The following is an 18997-nucleotide window of genomic DNA, read 5'->3' as shown; positions in this document are numbered from 1 at the left end:
AGCCCAGATGACCTTCCCTTCCCTTCCCAACTAGTGGTAATGCAGGCTTGCCCTGGGGATCACCCTCCCTCCTCTGAAGGCCAGTGGTCAAGGTGTGGTCTGAGGACCACCTCTAGGGTCACCCTGGCATTCTTGTTAAAAAAGCAGAGTCCTGAGTCCTTCCTAGACTCATCATCGTTGTATCCTTTCAGCACTTTAGGCATGGCACATGGTGGAAAAATGTGTAAGCTCTTCAGGGCCTTTTGTAAACATTTGAACCCCAAGGTGGGGGGAAAAATATTGGCCACAATACATACAAAGAAAATTGCCAAATCAAAATTAATAAATTTTTAATTAAATGTCTAGAACATATAGTTATGTCAACACATGAACCACAAGTCAATTCACACTCACGTAGTTACATATCATTTATATTTATCAGATCAGATCAGTCGCTCAGTCATGTCTGACTCTTTGCGACCCCATGAATTGCAGCACGCCAGGCCTCCCTGCCCATCACCAACTCCTGGAGTTCACTCAGACTCATGTCCATCGAGTCAGTGATGCCATCCAGCCATCTCATCCTCTGTCATCCCCTTCTCCTCTTGCCCCCAATCCCTCCCAGCATCAGAGTCTTTTCCAATGAGTCAACTCTTTGCATGAGGTGGCCAAAGTACTGGAGTTTCAGTTTTAGCATCATTCCTTCCAAAGAAATCCCAGGGCTGATCTCCTTCAGAATGGACTGGTTGGATCTCCTTGCAGTCCAAGGGACTCTCAAGAGTCTTCTCCAACACCACAGTTCAAAAGCATCAATTCTTCGGCGCTCAGCCTTCTTCACAGTCCAACTCTCACATCCATACATGACCACAGGAAAAACTATAGCCTTGACTAGATGAACCTTTGTTGGCAAAGTAATGTCTCTGCTTTTGAATATGCTAGCTAGGTTGGTCATAACTTTCCTTCCAAGGAGTAAGCGTCTTTTAATTTCATGGCTGCAGTCACCATCTGTAGTGATTTTGGAGCCCAGAAAAATAAAGTCTGACACTGTTTCCACTGTTTCCCCATCTATTTCCCATGAAGTGATGGGACCGGATGCTATGATCTTCGTTTTCTGAATGTTGAGCTTTAAGCCAACTTTTTCACTCTCCACTTTCACTTTCATCAAGAGGCTTTTGAGTTCCTCTTCACTTTCTGCCATAAGGGTGGTGTCATCTGCATATCTGAGGTTATTGATATTTCTCCTGGCAATCTTGATTCCAGCTTGTGTTTCTTCCAGCCCAGCATTTCTCATGATGTACTCTGCATTTAAGTTAAATAAACAGGATGACAATATACAGCCTTGACGTACTCCTTTTCCTATTTGGAACCAGTCTGTTGTTCCATGTCCAGTTCTAACTGTTGCTTCCTGACCTGCATACAAATTTCTCAAGAGGCAGATCAGGTGGTCTGGTATTCCCATCTCTTTCAGAATTTTCCACAGTTGATTGTGATCCACACAGTCAAAGGCTTTTGCATAGTCAATAAAGCAGAAATAGACGTTTTTCTGGAACTCTCTTGCTTTTTCCATGATCCAGTGGATGTTGGCAATTTGATCTCTGGTTCCTCTGCCTTTTCTAAAACCAGCTTGAACATCAGGAAGTTCACGGTTCACGTATTGCTGAAGCCTGGCATGGAGAATTTTGAGCATTACTTTACTAGCGTGTGAGATGAGTGCAATTGTGGGGTAGTTTAAGCATTCTTTGGCATTGCCTTTCTTTGGGATTGGAATGAAAACTAACCTTTTCCAGTCCTGTGGCCACTGCTGAGTTTTCCAAATTTGCTGGCATATTGAGTGCAGCACTTTCACAGCAGCATCTTTCAGGATTTGGAATAGCTCAACTGGAATTCTATCACCTCCACTAGCTTTGTTTGTAGTGATGCTTTCTAAGGCCCACTTGACTTCACATTCCAGGATGTCTGGCTCTAGGTCAGTGATCACACCATCATGATTAACTGGGTCATGAAGATCTTTTTTGTACAGTTCTTCTGTGTATTCTTGCTACCTCTTCTTAATATCTTCTGCTTCTGTTAGGTCCATACCATTTCTGTCCTTTATCCAGCCCATCTTTGCATGAAATGTTCCTTTGGTATCTCTGATTTTCTTGAAGAGATCTCTAGTCTTTCCCATTCTGTTGTTTTCCTCTATTTCTTTGCATTGATCACTGCATATTTTTATAGTGAGAGGAAAATGGCTTTTAATATGCTCCTTATGAAGTAACAGTCTTACGATGACTCCGTTCAGACTCTGAATTCTGAATCTGTGGGGTGGGACCGGCATTCTGCATGTTTATCAGGTTCACCAGGTTACTCCCGAGAGTGGAGGCTTCCTGGGCCTCCTGAGATTGCCCCCGCGCTGATTGAGAGGGTGAGTACTGAGGGACGAGAACTGTCTACTGGAGGGTGGCAGTTCCCAAACCTAAGCGATCAAAAGAACCTCCACGGAAATTAAAAATAAAAACACAGTGACCTGGGCCCCCTCCAGGCCTGTTCAATAGGCTCGTCTGGGGTGGAGCCTGGGAATCTACATTTTTAAAAGTTCTGGTGGTGGTGGGGTACCTAATGATTATATAGCTAGATTTGAGAGCCATCAGAATTAAAGGAAGGAACCAGATGAGTGCGTCTCAAACTTCGATGTATGCAGAGATCAGCCGGAGATCCCATGAAGCCTTGGGTTTTGACTCGGACGCCCTGGGTTGGAGCCCCACATTTTGCATTTGTAACAAGCTTAGCAGTGCTGCCTCTGCTTGTTCACAAACCACATCAAGGGTTTGAGCATCAGGACCCCGACTGCAATCTTGGTTTAGCTACTTACCACATATGAAAGCTTCAAATGTTTTAGTAACATTGGAAAGCCCTGGAAAAGAGATTGCAATCAGCTTACCCCGAGGGCCTGGAGTTTTAAGACGGGTCTCTCGGGTGGTGGGGTTTGGTTGGTTCATTTCTCTCTTCTTGGCTCACCCCTGGATTAGAGTGATCTCCCCAAGGCCAAGGCCACCCCGTGGACTTCCTGGATTTTCCAGATTACAGCCAATAGAATCTGATTTGTGGCTGTTATTTTTCTCCTGGCTTTTTTATTTCCCAGAGAAACACTTAGGATGTGATTAGATACTCTTCTTCAGAGATTGGTCCTCTTCGAAATTCTATGAGCTCTCTAGTATCCTTTACCAAATTGCTATTCTTCTTAAATTAATCAGAGTGGATTCTGTTATTTGCAGTCAAGAACCCTGACTACCATGTGTGTGAAGGCATCAGGGCTCCAAGCTGCAGAAAATGTTAGAAACGGCTGCCCTACCCACAGCCTGTGCTCCATCAGGCGGCTAGGAATGTCAAGTTCTCCTTTGTCCTCCAATGCCTCTACAATTTATTTCTCTTTATTGCATGTGTGTGTGTTTCCTCTTGAAAATTTAATTGAAAGCCTCTTGAGGGTGGGATTTGTTGTTGTTTAGTCACTAAGTCCTGTTCAACTCTTTTGCGACCCCATGGACTATAGCCCACCAGGCTCTTCTGTCCGTGGGATTTCCCAGGCAAGAATACTGGAGCGTGTTGCCATTTCCTTCTCCAGAGGATCATCCCAACACAAGGGTCGAACCTGAGTTGCCTGCCTAGCAGGCGGATTCTTTACCACTGAGCCACTTAGGAAGTGCTAAGGGCAGGATTGAGTGTTCTTATATATCTTCATTCACGTATTCGATCAATACACATTCATTGAATGCCAACCATGTGCCTTCCAGGTACCAGTAGTCTTAGCCTGGGTTTCCGAGAAAGCAGAACCTGAGATAAATAGCTTATGTGGGAGTCCTTTATTGAGGAGTGATCCCGGGGGGCAGGAGCGAGCAACAGGAAAAGCAAAACAAGGGAGGTGGGAGAGTCCCAACAAGAGCCATTACTGAGTTGGTTACAGCTATGAGTATCTGGGTGGCAGACAGCACAGGACATCTGAGAAGCCATATGAAACATATGCCAGGACCATCTGTCCAGGGTGGGCAAGGAAGAAGGATGTATCCATCCACTTCTATATGCCGTGTGTATTAGTTTCCTTGGGCTGCCATGACAAATTACCACAAAAACCCCAGAAATTTATCCTCTTACAGTTTTGAATCTAAAAGTCTGAAATCAACTAGCTGAAGAGCAATTCTCCATCGGAAGGCTCCAGGGAAGCATCTTTCCTTGCTTCTTCTTAGCTCCTAGTGGTTGCTGGCATCCTTAGCTTTCCTTGGCTTGTAGCTGCTTCATTCTAATTTCTGCTGTTTCACACAGCCTTCTTCCCTCTCTATCTCCAAGTCCTTCTTTCCTTATAAGGACTCTTGCCATTGAACATGGGAACCACTGTAATTAAGTATGTTCTTATCCTAACTTGGTTACATTTGCAAAGACCTTATTTCAAATAAGATAGTATTTATAGGTACTGGGATGAAAGGGAAAAAACTCTGTTTCTCCTAGGACTCATGTGCTACTCTCAGTACTTCACTTCTGACACCAAATATTTGGTGTTTTGTTCTCACACCAAGCAATTCTACAAAACTGGGTGTCCTCAGTTTTACTCAATTCTGACACTATCTGCAGATAGCATTGGATCGCACATAAGGGTTCAGTCCTGCAAGACTGCTCCCACTTCAGATGTCAATCACAAGTCCAGGTTGTCACCTGGACTTGTGATTGGGCAGCTATGAATTGGAGGTCCCTACAGCTCCTTCCTCAAGCTCAATAATGAACTAGAGTGGCTCAAAGAACTCAGGAAAGCAGAGTACTTACTAGATTACCAGTTGAGTATAAAAGAACACTACTCAGGAACAGCCAGATGGAACAGATGCACAGGGTAAGGTCTAGGGGAGGGGGTGCAGTGTTTTCATGCCCTCTCTAGGCATGCCACCCTCCTGAAACCTTCAAGAGTTCACCACCCTGGAAGACAGTACTTTGGGGATCTTTATGGAGGCTTCCTTACTTAGGCTGCTGCTGCTGCTGCTAAGTCACTTCAGTCATATCTGATTCTGTGTGACCCCATAGATGGCAGCCCCCCAGGCTCCCCCATCCCTGGGATTCTCCAGGCAAGAACTCTGGAGTGGGTTGCCGTTTCCTTCTCCAGTGCATGAAAGTGAAAAGTGAAAGTGAAGTCGCTCAGTCTGTCTGACCCTCAGCGACCCCGTGGACTGCAGCTTTCCAGGCTCCTCCGTCCATGGGATTTTCCAGGCAAGAGTACTGGAGTGGAGTGCCATTGCCTTCTCCACCTTACTTAGGCATGATTGATTAAATCATTGGCTATCAGTGATTTAATGCAAACATTAGCCCCACTCCCCTCCCTGGAGCTCTGGGGGGTGAGTGGGTGTAGCTGAAAGTTCCAACCCTGTAATCACAGAGTTGGTTCCCCTGACAACCAGCCCCTATCCTGAGGCTATCCAGGAGACCCCAGCCCACCAGTTATCTCATTAGCACACAAAAAGACACTTGGGACTTCCAAATATTCCAAGGGGTTTAGGAGCTTTGTGCTAGGGCATATGTATTTCTTTGGTCACAGTGGCTAAGACTTCTATATAGCTTTTTGTGGGATGCAGTTCAACCCACAACACCACAGCTGAATTTTCTCCCCAACATGCTATCTCCACTGTAGTTCCAGGTTGCATTTACATGGGGGCCAAGGCTTGGGAAGAACAGAGGGGCCTTAGGGTGGTTAAGTGAGGAGTAAGTTATGGGCCTAAGGTGGATGGACTGTCAGGCTGTATCCGTAGGAGCCTGTGAGAAGCCACACTGACTTGTTGGCTGCAATCAGGGCTAGAACAAGAAGAAAGGCCAAAAGGATGTCAAGTGCTGCAAAGAAGGTGTCCTGCCTGCCAATGACAATGCTGGAAGCTGATGTTCAGCCCTTTATGTGCCAGATCCTGTGCTAAAGAGATCAGATTTAAAATTTACAACAACCCCACAAAGCTGGTGCTATTATTCTTATCTTACTGATGAAGAATCTGAAGTTCAACAGGTGTATCTTACTCAAGGTTAAACCTCCCCTGTAAGCTTCATAGAAACAGACTGCTGTAGCCTCAGCAGCTAGAAAAAGTTCTGGTATACAGCTGGTGCTCCATAAATGTTTGCTTACTGCTTAAATGATGGAGCTGCAATTTGAATCCAGGTTGTCTGATGCCCAGGTCCGTGCCTTTAACCTGACTAAGAGAATCTGTGATGATCAAAACAGAGAGATGTTCTCCCTTTCATGAGCTACAACCCCATACTAGGAGACATGCTTAAAAAAGTAATTCTAAATATTCAGTCCAAGGTTGGCCCTTGCACGAGTGGCAGGCAAGCAGTAGGTACTCTGCACACACTTGATGGGTTGGTGCTGGGCTCACACGTCACAGGGTTTGCACTTTCTGCTTGGTCTGGCCCATCCTCAGCAATTACACTTTGGTCTCTTCTGCAAAGGCCAGGCTTTGCCTGCCAGATGTATTTCATGACACTAATAAACATTCACACCTACCCAGAGCATTTAGACAGAAAATGGAGCCTAAAAGCTCCATGCAACAACGTGCTTCCTCTCCTGCAAGCCAGGGGAACATTAAGTGAAACACATACGCTACGGAAACAGGCTGCATCATTATTGGACCTGATGCATACTCACTCTGACCAATCTATTTTTATTTGAAGCACTTACCTTGCATGAAACCAAGCATAATAACTACAGTCAATAGAGATGTATTTGTTTTTATTTAAACTCATAAATGTGCTAACGCCAATAAAGATTTTTTTCCCTTTGAAAAGTGAGACATGTATGGAGGAGATGGAAATTTACACATCTATCAAGCCATGAAGGCCCATTTTCTCAGAAACCATTTTTTGAATTGTCAGTGATTTATGGTGGCAGACTGAAGACTGAGTCGGTGAGGTTGGGAGAAGGAGAGGGAGAAAACCCTTCAATGTAGTTAATTTATGTCACTCCGTTCAAAGAGCTGAGGACTTAAGACTGGAGAGTGGAGGACAGAAGTGAGTTATCTGAGTGAGAGTTGGGTCCTAGGAATAAGAAGGCAGTTGGGTCCTCATTGTCCTTATTTTTGTTCAAATCTACTTTGGGAATTTGGCAATCAGATGGAGTGGTGAGAGTAACCTGACCTTAGAAGACCTAGATTTGCTACTATCCAGCCGTGCCACTGTGACATGGGTCTTGGGCTTCCTCATCTACAAATGGGACATCGATTTTGGCTTTGCTTGGTGGTTAAGAGCACTGATTCTCTAGAGCCAGACTGTTGGACTTAGATCCTGGCTCTGGTGCCCCCACTAACAGCGGTGTGGGCTGGGCAAGTTACCTCTCTAGGCTCTGGTTTGCTCCTTCATCTGTGGGGGATGCTAATACTACAGACCTGTGATATTGCTGTTTATAACAAGAAATACATATTTGATCTTTGTCCCATTTCCAGCAGAGAGTTCCTAAAACCCTTGGAAATTCCTGTGTGATGAGAGCTGGAAAGGTATCTTTTGTTTTGTTAATGGAGTGACTTTTGGAAAGCTCCTAGGTAACCTAATGGAGGCTGTTGCCAGGGGACCCAGACATGTGATTGGAGGTGTGGAACTTTCAGTCTTACTTCCTGACCTCTGGGAGGGGAGAAGGGCTGGAGGTCAAGTTAATCATCAATGGCCAATGACTTAATCAACCATACCTAAGTAATGTGTGCGTGCAAAGTCACTTCAGTCGCATCTGACTCTTTGCAACCCTATGGACTGTAGCTGCTCTGTCCATGGGATTCTCCAAGCAAAAATACTGGAGTGAATTGCCATGCCCTCCTCCAGGGGATCTTCCTGACCCGAAGTGCATCTCCTGCACTGAGCAGGCGGGTTCTTTACGACTAGTGTCACCTGGGAAGCCCCTGTGAAAAATGAAAGTATGGGCTTTGGAGAGTTTCTGGGTTGGTGAACCTGTGGAGTTGCTGGGAGCACGGTGCGCCTGAAGAGGCGTGGAAGCTCTGTGCCCTTTCCCTGAACCTTGTCCAAAGCACCTCTTCCCTCTGACCATTTGAGTTACATCCTTTCATGATAAACTGATAACCTAGTAAGTAATGTGAGCCACTCTAAAAAATTAATCAGGCTGAAGGTGGAGGTCCTGGACACTTTCAATCCATAGCAGATTGGTCAGAATTACAGGTGACAACCGGGCTTACAACTTGTGTCTGAAATTGGGAGAGAGGGGAACAGTTTTGTAGGACAGAACACTTAACCTATGGTATCTGATGCTATCTCTTGGTAGATGTGTCAGAATGGAGTCAAATGTGAGGACACCCAGCTGGTGTCAGACAATTGTGTTGGTGAGGATGTGGAGAAATTGGAACCCTTGTACCCTGATGGCGGGAATGTAAAATGGTGCCGCTGCTTTGAAAAACAGTACACATTTATGTGCTCAGTCATGTCCAACTCTTTGCAACCCCATGGACCATAGCCCCCCAGGTTCCTCTGTCTATGGGATTTTCTGGGCAAGATTATTGGGGTGGGTTGCCATTTCCTTCTCCAAGGGATCTTCCCAACCCAGGGATCGAACTTGTGTCCCCTGTGTCTCCTGCATTGCAGGTGGATTCTTTACCTGCTGAGACATTGTATGGCAATTCCTCAAAAAATTAAACATAGAACAACCATAAGATCCAGCAGTCCCACTGCTGCATATATGTCCCAAGGAATAGAAGTGGGGATGTGAATACTTGTACATACATGGGCACAGCAACATTCTTCACAATGGCTAAGACATGGACACAGCCTCAGTGACCATTGATGGATGACTGGATAAACAAAATATGTCATATTCATACAGTGGAATATTATTCACTTTTACAAAGAGAGGCAATCCTGAGACATGGTACAACATGGATGAGCCTTGAAAACATTATGCTACATAAAATAAGCCAGTCACAAAAAGACAAATACTGTATGACTCCATTTGTATGAAGTACCTTGAGTCATCAAATTATTAGAGATGAAAGAAGAATGTTGGTTGCCAGGAGCTGGAGGGAGAAGGGAATGGGTCATTATTGTTTAACGCAGCAGAGTTTTAATTTTGTAAGATGAAAAGTTCTGGGGAAAGAAGGAAGGGAATGATGTTTGCACAAATGTGAGTGTACTCACATTAATGCCACTGAACCGTACACTTTTAAAAATGTTTAAATAGTCAAAAAGCAAGATGAAAACAACCCACCAAAAATACATACTCCAAACCTAGAAATGATGATAGACAGCTGTCGGTAGGGCTGCTGAGGGTCCGTGGTATGAGACACCTGTGTTCTGACTTTCCGTCTCCTTTCTACCCTCTGTAGAGGCCCTGAGATACCTCCCTGCAACTCTGGAGCTCTTTGGATGGCTTTCAAGAAACACCGTTTCAATCCTCGCCAAGCTCACGGAGGAAGGGAACCTGGTCACCTGTGGCTCCTACCCGAGGTGCCTTGTTCACCCTACAAATTTTCTCACTGGAGGAAAAAGCGTTCTATCCTTGAATGGGTTCTGAGTGGCAGCTGAGGTGGAGAGACACAGGCCTGGGAGAAATGTGGGCAGTGCTGTGCCCCCAGGAGTCCATCTTTGGGCTCCTGAAGTGACCGGCGTGGCTGCATTGAGTCACCCCACCTCTCAGGGCAGTGAGACTCTGGGCTTTGCTGAAGAAGGGGAAGGTGAGAGCGTGTGGAACAGACTTGTGCTGACAGCCGGCCGCTTCCCTGGGTAGACCTGCCCCTGTGGGATGGGAAGCCCTCTGAGGGCCACCTTGCAGGTTGGTCTCAGAAGCGCTTCAGGGTTAAGTGGAGAAATGGCACCACAAACAGAAGATGCAGAGCATCCTCAGGTGGCCCAGGCACCAGCTGGTTTGCAGGTTACACTCCAGGGCAGCATCTTCCTTGACTTCAGCCCATGGCTCTGCCCATGAGCAGATAGTCTCAGCCTAGGTGAGAACATGGCTTTCTCTTCCTCTGACTTTGACCTCTCCTTTCTCTCTTCCTTCACCTTCTTTCGCCTTCTTCCTGCCGGCTGGTCCCTGTGGGCCGACAACTTGGCCATACTGGCTGCTGGAATCCGAGACTCAGCCAGTGTGGGTTCTGAATGGGAGGCTGGGTCATCAGCTCCGGAGGATTGGACAGTGTTGCTCCTCCTGGGCTTCCCAGGGCTGCCCTAGCCTGTGCCTCTGACTGCTGAGCTATGGGTTGGTTTCAGTAAGTTGGGGTGGAAGGGGGCCATGAAAAGGGATTGGTGAGCACCTCACCTGTTTCAAGGATCAAGAAATACCTGTCACTAGGCTATATACAGAAAGGCTCCCATGAATAATAGACATAACATTACAAGAGTTAGAGATAAGAGCTGTGGCCACATCCTGGAGGACCTTGAAGAGGAGTCAGGGATTAAAAATGGGCCATAAGGGGTATGGGGAGGAATTCCCTCTTGTTTGTGAATGGAAAAAAAAGGTTTAAGCAAAAGCCAAAAAAAAAAAAAAAAAAAAAAATGTTATAGCCAAAACCTCCAGAGGTAGAAGTAGCTTGAGGCCAATCTTAGTTCTCGAGCAATGTCATCAGGAATTGTTCTCTCCATATCTCAGTCCTGCTTTCTCTGTGTTGACTTCTTTTCCCCCACATGTTGGCAACATGGCTTCTAGAAACTCCAGGCTTGCGCCCATCTGCTCAGCAGTGAGGCGGGTGGGCAGGCTGCTTATGTGAGAGTAGAGGTTTCATGCAGGAGATAAATTTGGAAGATTCAAGATAAAAGTTTAAAAAATAGACTGGGTTCAGGTTGTGGGTGTTTTTGAATCTTAAGCAAAGAGTCTGGGCTTTATTGAAGGTTTTGAATAGAAAAGTAACATGGTTAAGTTGGCATCTTGAGAAGCTAGTATTGCTGCAGTGAAGTTGGACTATAGAGGCAAGAGGCTGGGGTCTGAGAGATTATTTAGAAGGGTGTCCTAGAAATCTAGGGGTGAGTGGAGGGCCTGGAGTGACCCTAGAGGGTTGTCCTATTCACCACATTGCTGACCCTGGCACAGTCACCTAGATGTAGAGACTAAGGCCCAGCCAGGGGCTCAGGGAATATTAAAGTGTGAGTGGTTGGGTGGAGGGATGGCTGGGTGACTATCCCAAGTCCTAGACCAGGCTTTGCAAATGGATGGAAGATGTGTGGAAAGAGGTATAAATGTGAGGACCTCCAGTAACGATGCCCATGCATGAATTTTCACCTGGGGTAAGCACATCCCAGCAAGACAGAGAAGTGTCTGTTGCCTCCAGCATGCTCTTGCCAGCACTGAGAATTCTGCCCACAAGTCAGCAGAGATTAGAAGTCAATACTTCCCCTTCTCTGACTTCCTGAGCATCTGGCATCAGGTAATTGTTTCCATGAGAAAATTTTATTTTCTTTTCAAGACTTTGACATTTATGAAGAATTCTTCAGGATGATCTCACTAATCCCAGGCAATGCAATCTTTGCAAACTTCTCTGCAAAGGGAAAAGGGTCATGCTGCTCTTTTTCTTTTTTTATTGGAGTAGAGCTGATTTACAATATTGAATTAGTTTCTGCTGTACAGCAAAGTGAGTCAGTTATATATACACATATATCCACTCTTTTTTAGGTTTTATTCCCATATAGGTCATTATACAGTATTGAATAGAATTCCCTGTGCTATTCAGTAGATTCTTATTATCTATCCTATAAATAGTAGTGTGTATATGTCAATCCCAATTTCCCAGTTTATCCCCCCTGCTGCTGATGCTGCTAAGTCACTTCAGTCGTGTCCAACTCTGTGTGACTCCATAGACGGCAGCCCACCAGGCTCCCCCATCCCTGGGATTCTCCAGGCAAGAACACTGGAGTGGGTTGCCATTTCCTTCTCCAATGCATGAAAGTGAAAAGTGAAAGTGAAGTCACTCAGTCATGTCCGACTCTTTGTGACCCCATGGACTGCAGCCCACCAGGCTCCTCCATCCATGGGATTCTCCAGGCAAGAGTACTGGAGTAGGGTGCCATCGCCTTCTCCATTATCCCCCCTACCCACCTCTTAACCACAAGTTTGTTTTCTACATCTGTGACTCAACTTCTGTTTTGTAAATAGGTTCATTTGTACCATTTCTTTAGATTCTGCAAATAAGCGGTATCATGTGATACTTGACTTTCTCTGTCCGACTTACTTCACTTAGTATGACACTCCCTAGGTTCATCCATGTCACTGCAAATGGCATTGTTTCATTCTTTTCCATGGCTCAGTAATATTCCATTGTATATGTGTACCACATCTTCATCTAGCCTTCTGTCACTGGACATGTAGGTTGCTTCCATGTCCTGGTGCTTCCCTGGGGGCTTAGAGGGTAAAGCATCTGCCTGCAATGTGGGAGACCCAGGTTTGATCCCCGGGTCAGAAAGATCCCCAGAGAAGGAAATGGCAACCCATTCTGGTACTCTTGCCTGGAAAATCCCATGGATGGAGAAGCCTGGTAGGCTACAGTCCATGGGGTCGCAGAGCTGGACATGACTGAGCGACTTCACTTTCACTTTCTTTCACTTTCCACATCCTAGCTTTTGTAAATAGTGCTGCAATGAACACTGGGGTGCCTGTATCTTTTCAAATTGTGATTTTCTCCAGATATATGCCCAGGAGTGGGATTGGTGGATCATATACTAGGTCTGTTTTCAGTTTTGAAAGGAATCTGTATACCATGCTCCATAGTGACTGTACCAATTTACATTTCCATCAACAGTGTAGGAGGGTTCCCTTTTCTCCACAATCTCTCCTGTGCTTATTGTTTGTAGATTTTTGATGATGGCCATTCTAACCCATGTAAGGCGATACCTCATAGTTTTGATTTGCGTTTCTCTAATAATCAATGATGTTGAGCATCTTGCATGTGCCTCCTGGCCATCTGTGTATCTTCTTTGGAAAAATGTCTGTTTTGATCTACCCATTTTTTGATTTGGTGCTTTGATTTTTTTTGATATTGAGTTGCATGAGCTTTTTGTGTATTTTGGAGATCAATCCCTCATGGTTTGTTTGCAAATATTTTCTCTCATTCTGTGGGTTTTTTTCATTTTGTTGATGGTTTCTTTTGCTACACAAAATCCACTAGAAAATTTTAGCATGTCTTCCCCTTTCAGGGAAAACCAGAAGCAGAGTCTTTATATAACTTGTTGTTTCAGGAAAGGTTGGCACCCAAGAATCCTTTCCCATACACCACAGGACATTCTGTCATTGTTCTTAATCTTATCTCATGTAGAGTGGCAGAGGGAAATTGGACTTTCATAAATTTAAAACGAAGTTATTGAGTATCTACCATACGGTGAAATTTTGTGGTAGGTCCTGAGACTAAAAGATGAATAAAAAGAAATGTTATTATTTTGATTGCAATTAATAGAAACTGACCCTGGATAATGTAAGCCAAATGGGTAATTAATTTTAAGGATAGGGGTGGTGTCAGAATCTGCAGAAGAGACTAGCCAGGCCTCAGGAAGAGGAGGAAACAGGCCTGCCTAGAATTCCCAGTTGCCACCTTACCAGGAGTCTGAGATAGCAAAGTTCCTTAAGTCTCAAATTCCTATGCGAGAGAATCTGATTGGCTCAAGCTTGGATCAGGTGTCTTTCTTGGAACTGATAAGCTGTGACAGGTTCAGAGTCACAGAGCAGAGACACAGCTACCCTTGGGAAATGGACCAGAGAAAAGGAAATAAGCTATTGTTGTGAGTCAGGCGGCTACCTCACATGTCTTTACTACAAAAGCCCCTGTTTCAAAGGCCACTAGACTAATGCCCCCTCATTTTGGTTTGGAGTGAATGGGAAAGTCTGATCCAGTATCCATCTCGATTCCCTGGTTTTCACACTTGTGCAGTGGGTTGTCCCATCCCTTGGCAGGAAATCATTTCCTCCAGACACTTGGAGATGCTCGTCCCATCTTTGAGCCAAACAAAGTAAACAGACCTATTTCATTGATATCTAGGACACTCGTAAGGCTGGAAAACCTACAGAGTGCTCTGATGCCAAAGGGGCTACTGGGCATGGTCCAAATTTCCTTAATAACTCTCCTTCAGGACATTTATAGTAGCATCAGCAGTAGTTAAACCAGTGAAGGCGGCTTCTCCATCATTCCCTCTTATTTGCAATCAGTTAAATTTGTGGTCATCTATTTTTTTTTTTCCCCCTCCTGGATAGTGTTTGTGATTGGTATTTCTGTTGTAAGTGGGTCAGAGCCTAAATAGGTCATGTTGGTTCTCTGAATATGATAATCCTGAAATGAACAGGGCAGGGGGGAGGGTGGGAGGAGTGCTTTACTGGAATGTGAAGGGAGAGGGAAGGTCAGCTTGGGGCTCAGGTTACCACTCTTAGGGTCCCACGTGTATGGAAACCTCTGGTAGTAGGGGGCTAGGAATCCCTACATGAATGGAAGGAGAAGTGGCTTTTTGGGCTTCGGACAGAGTGAATGATGATGTGTGTGAGAGCAGCTCTGGCTCCTTCTGACCTGATCTGTGAGGGTGATAAGAACTGGCAGGAGTTCTGGATCTTTCAGCTGCTGGAAATTTATGGGAGAGGGTGAAGGCAGGAAGAGGAAGAATGTGAGTTGTTCTGTGCTAACCTGTGTCACCCCTAAGTTCATGTTGAAATCCTAACCCTCAGTATCTCAGAATGTGACTGTATTTGGAGGTAAGATCTTTAGAGAGGGAATCTAATTAAAACCAGGTCATGCGGGTGGGCCCCAGTCCCATATGACTGGTGCCCTTATTAAGACACAGAAGAAAGACCCCATGAAGACACACGGAGAAGATGGCCCTCTGCAAGTCAAGGAAAACGGCTAGAAGAAAAATCAGCTCTACTAACACCTTGATCTTGGACACCCAGCCTCCAGAACTGTGAGAAAATAAATGTTTAAGCTACCCAGTCTGTGGTGCTTTGTTATAGTAGATTAACACAGGGGCCTTCTGGAAGGTGACAGAGTTTCATTCCTCTCTCCTTCCTCTCCCATGAACAGACGTGGCTTTTTGGATTCTCCAGGCTTTTCTGTGTGGTGTTTGCTCTTGGAACTTATTTGGCCCAGGACCTCTGGGACAGATTCTGTCTTCATCCTCAGTCTCTTTTCTCCATGGCTTAAGGAACTTTCCTATTTGACAGTGAGACAGCTGAGACTGTTCAGAGTTGACCTTGACCCTGACCCTGGGACTTCGTCTTTATTTTCTTTGTTTACACTCCCAGCATGCTTTCACACTGAATGGCCATTTTCAGCGCAACTGGAAGAGGGAGGGCAGAGGTCATGTCATTTTTGTGGTCAGAACCATGATAGAATCTCACTTATATGTGAGCTAGGGACCTCACTGAGACCAGAATCTGGGCCCCTTGACTCATCTTGGTGATCTTAGAAGGTTACTTCAGCATCAGAACTTGCATCTCAGGCTCTGCCCAGCCAGGCTGCTTGATGGGGAGGCTGCAAAAAGGTGCCCCAGAACATTTCCCTTGTGAAGCCTGTCTGAAATTCCATGTTTATTCAGGTTTTTTTTTTCTTTTTTTTTTGTTGTTGTTGTTAAAGGCTTTGAGAGCTTTATAAAATTATCTGTTCTGTATGTGGATGCTCAGTTGTGTCCGACTCTTTGCGACCCCATAAACTGTAGCCCACCAGGCTCCTCTGTCCATGGAAGTTTTCAGGCGAGAATACTGGAGTGGGTTGCCATTTCCTCCTCTAGGGGAACTTCCTGACCTGGGGATCAAACTTGTGTCTCTTGCATTTCCTGCATTGGCAGGCAGATTCTTTACCACCGTGTCACCTGGGAAGCCAAAATTATCTGGGAGGACCACAATTTTTTTTCTTCCCTAAACAGTTTCTTAAAAAATAAAAGTCAACATTTGATTATTTGTTGCTAGTATATAGAAATACAATTAACTTTTATATATTTATTGTGTTTATATTTCATGGGTGTATTGTGTAACATTGATTATTAGTTCATGTAGATTCCTTTGAATTTTCTGTATCACCAACTATGTTCTCTGTGCATAAGTTTTACTTCTTCTTTAGTAGTTTAGAAAGGCCCTTTATTGTTATTATTATCATTTTTGCCTGGTTGCATTGGCTAGGACCTCCAGTAAAATGTTAAAAAACATGCTAAAAGAGGACATCTTTTTCTTTTTCCTGACCTTTGTAGAAAAGCTTTCAGTCTTCTATTAAGTATGATGCTGTCATTTAGTTGCAAAGTTGTGTTTGACTCTTGTGACCCCATGGACTGTAGCCTACCAGACTCCTCTTTCCATAGGATTTCCCAGGCAAGAATACTGGAGTGGGTTGCCGTTTCCTTCTCCAAGTAATCTTCCTGACCCAGGGATCTAACTCATCTCCTGCATTGGCAGGCACCACCGAACCACCAGGGAAGCCCTAAGTATGATATTAGCCTGTGAGTTTTATATAGATCTCCTCTATCAGGTTGAGGAGATTCTCCTCTATTCCTACTTTGCTGAGAGATTTATTCTTTTAAATCAGGAATAGGTGTTGGATTTTACCAAATGCTTCTGTGTCTAGTGAGATGATCATATAGTTTTCTTTTTTAGTTTATTAATATAATGAATTTCATTTATTTTTTTGGAATATTAAACCAACCCTGCATTCCTGGGATAAATCTTACTTAGTTATGATATATTATCTTTTTATTATATTGTTGGATTCAAATTTGTTAAAATTTTGCTTAGAATTTTTCCACTTATATTTATGAGAGAATATTAGTTTCTAGTTTTCTTACAATGTGTTTATCTGGTTTTGATATCTGCATACTGCTGGCCTAATAAAAGAGAAAGATAGGAAGAAACAGGAAGTTATTTTTTCCTCTTCAATTTCCTGGAAGGTTTGTATATAATTATAGTATTTGTTTTCTAAATGCTTGGTCCAATTTACCAATGAAGCCATCTGGGCCTGAAGGTTTCTTTGGAGGAAGATTTTTCACTACACATTCAATTTATTTAACATATAGAGCTATTCAGATTACCCTTTTCTTTGCTTTATTCTTTAATTGGAATATAATTGCCCTACAATGTTGTCTTAGTCTCTGCTGTACCACTACATGAATCAGCTGTAAGTATACCTATATCCCCTCCCCCTTGAGCCTCCCAGATCCCAGCCCTCCAGGTCATCGCAGAGTAGCAGGCTGAGCTCCGCGCTCCACAGCAGCTTTCCACTGGCTGGCTATTTCACACATGGTAGCGTGCATATCGGAGAAGGAGATGGCACCCCACTCCAGTACTCTTGCCTGGAAAATCCCATGTATGGAGGAACCTGGTAGGCTGCAGTCCATGGGGTCACTAAGAGTCGGGTACGACTGAGCGATTTCACTTTCACTTTTCACTTTCATGCATTGGAGAAGGAAATGGCAACCCACTCCAGGGTTCTTGCCTGGAGGATCCCAGGGACGGAGGAGCCTGGTGGGCTGCCGTCTATGGGGTCGCAGAGTCAGACATGACTGAAGTGACTTAGCAACAGCGTGCATATGTCAGTGCTACCCTCTCAGTCATCGCAGCCTCCTCTCCTCTCTGTCCCTCCCAGTGTCCCCACATCTATTCTCTGCATTTCTGATACTGCCCTGCAGACAGGTTCATCTGACCTCTGCTATTACTTCAGTATTGTGTTGATGAATAACCTTGTACATGTGTCGTTTTGCACATGTCAGCATATTTATAGAGTAAGTTCCCAGAAATGGAATTGCAGAACTATAAGGCTCATTCATTTATAATTTTGATGGATTTTTCACTCAACTGTCCACTGGGGTTGTATGAGTTCCTATAACTACTAGAAAGGAAGAGAGTGTTTCTCTATGGCTTCATCACCAAAGTATATAATCAAACTGTTGGAGTTCTGCCAATCTGATGAGTGAAAAATGGCATTGTAGTATATTTTAATGTGCATTTCTCTTATTACAATGGAGATTGAGCATCTTTTCATATATTTAATAGTCATTATATTTTATTTGAACTCTAATACTTTTTCCTCATTTTTCAGTGGACTTTATTCTTCAGTTCAGTTGTTCAATCACTCAGTCGTGTCTGACTCTTTGTGACCCCATGGACTATAGCTCACTCGTCCTCCCTGTCCATCACCAACTCCCACAGCTTGTTCAAACTCATGTCCATTGAGTCGGTGATGCTATCCAACCATCTCATCCTCTGTCATCCCCTTCTCCTCCCACCTTCAATCTTTCCCAGCATCAGGGTCTTTTCTAAGGAGTCAGTTCTTTGCATCAGGTGGCCAAAGTTTTGGAGCTTCAGTTTTAGCATCAGTCCTTCCAATGAATGTTCGGGACTGATTTCCTTTAGGATGGACTGGTTTCATCTCATTGTAGTCCAAGGGACTCTCAAGAGTCTTCTCCAACAACACAGTTCAAAAGCATCAATTCTTCGGTGCTCAGCTTTCTTCATGGTCCAACTCTCACATCCATACATGCGCACTGGAAAAACCATAGCTTTGACTATATGGACCTTTATTCTTATCCACTCTTTTTCTTACAGATTCTGACAGTTCACTATTAGGAAGATAGGGTCTTTACCTATGATATGAGTGAAAACTATATATATATATATATATATATATATGTATGTTTGTATTTGCTGTGTGTCTTTTAACTCTTCATGATGTTTTTTCTGCCTTGATGAAGTTATTTTTATTAAAAATTTATGTAGTCATATTTGTTTATTGAAAAAAATGCCTTCTGGATTTTCAAGCATAGTTAGAAAAGATATCTTCCACTCTACTTGGTATACTTAGCTAAGCTGTCTCTGGCACTATGCTATCTAAGAAGATGCTATAATTAATAGGTTACCAAGTCCCTCCTCCAAGTGCCTTTGTTCTAAAATCTCCACTTTTCCTCCAACTTCAAATTAGTCAGTTTGATCAGATGAGTAACTGTAATTCATACTTTGGTATGACTAACTGGTAGACTTAACTTCCCAAAGATAACTCTATTTAAATAAGGAACTGAATCAACTAAAATAACTTTCAATTTGCTAGAAAGTTGGGCAAAATGGGAAAGAGGTCAAGGATACTGCAAA

The 18997-nt window shown here is 44.0% G+C and overlaps 1 long non-coding RNA gene across 1 annotated transcript in view; it reads left to right on the top strand.

The window, feature by feature from the left end:
* The window catches only part of LOC123327965, a 37694-nt gene extending 28165 nt beyond the window's left edge, over window positions 1-9529 (top strand). The window contains exon 2 of the long non-coding RNA XR_006542609.1: window positions 9294-9529. This is a non-coding gene — a long non-coding RNA (uncharacterized LOC123327965). The remainder of the gene's footprint in view (window positions 1-9293) is intronic.
* The last annotated feature ends 9468 nt before the right edge of the window (window positions 9530-18997 follow it).

This window comes from Bubalus bubalis, chromosome 11, assembly GCF_019923935.1.
Source record: "Bubalus bubalis isolate 160015118507 breed Murrah chromosome 11, NDDB_SH_1, whole genome shotgun sequence".
Classification (NCBI taxonomy): domain Eukaryota; kingdom Metazoa; phylum Chordata; class Mammalia; order Artiodactyla; family Bovidae; genus Bubalus; species Bubalus bubalis.
The sequence above is the reverse complement of the archived record's forward strand: the minus strand, read 5'-3'. Positions and strand labels throughout refer to the sequence as shown.